This window comes from Brassica oleracea, chromosome C7 (assembly GCF_000695525.1).
Source record: "Brassica oleracea var. oleracea cultivar TO1000 chromosome C7, BOL, whole genome shotgun sequence".
NCBI classification, from domain to species: domain Eukaryota; kingdom Viridiplantae; phylum Streptophyta; class Magnoliopsida; order Brassicales; family Brassicaceae; genus Brassica; species Brassica oleracea.
Window position 1 is genome coordinate 23508393 of NC_027754.1, and position 1236 is coordinate 23509628.

Below are 1236 nucleotides of genomic sequence, written 5' to 3' on the forward strand. Positions count from 1 at the left end.
CTTCATCTATGTTTACTTTGATAAAAGAAAAAAAAAATTGATTAAAAGAGAAAAAAAATAATTACTGTTAATACGATTGAGTTAGTTGCAACTCTGGTGTACACTCTAACTTAGACACTCTATTAGAAATCTAGTTAGATCAAGTTTATCTTATTCCAATGCATACTCTGTAAGATTTAAGACTTGAGTGTTTCAATCTGATGATAATCTTCTTCTTTTTTGTCATTGAATAATTCAAAAGTGTATCACCCGAAACGGATGTGACCAAAATATTCCAAACAACCCATAAAAAGCTAAAGCAACTTGGAAACCGGTAGCCCCCAAAAGAGAACCCAAACAGTTGGGAAATTGATAACAGAGAACATGCCTTGTAGCTCAAGAAAGAGCTTTAGCCTGCTAAAGATAAACTTTGTATGTTATTCAAAATGACTGTTTCTCTTTGCAAAAAGTTTTTTTTATTTGATTAAATTTAAGATTCTTTTAAAAAACAAGTTTACTGTTTCTCTTTCTTGCTGTGAGGCTTTGGTGCCTCTTGGGCCATCCGGAACTGGGCTGGTTAATGGGCTTCGACTTAAACCTGAAAGATAAAACAAGATGGGCTTAGTCTTGTGCAATAAGGAGTCCAAGTTCTAATAGGAAACAAGATCAGATGCATATGACGGTGGATTGATAAATCCTTCTCCAATTAGAACTAGCACAAATCAGGTTGTATAAATATAGGTCTCATCTCTTCCTTGTAATACACAGAAACATAAATACTCTCTAAAGCATAGAACACGCAACTAGTGCGAAGCTTGTAACGTTTTCGATTCATAGTGATATAGAGTTTGTCTCCGGTTTGGAGAGGACTTGCCCAACATATTGTTGTGTCGATTTACTTGTTACAAGAAGCAGCCAAGGTCGATTCTCTACAACATGCTATAACTAAAGCACCAATTAATTAAGGTGTATCATCTACAAATCTTCCTACCATTAGTTCTAAAACACCTAGATTTGTTTATTCATTTTTAGAAGGAAGAAGAAGATGGAAAAATGGAACGTACCACTTGATTAGTAAGAAAGACTTAAGTAGAGAAGATGTCTCTCACCCACTAGTCGTCAATACTTTTTCAAAGTCTCTAAACTTAGTGTGGAGCAGCTGTGACTCCATAACTTCATGCATGTCTCTCCTATTTATAGAAATGTGACTGTGATATAAATTGAGTCAGGTCCCACGTTTCACTTCTACTCTCATGG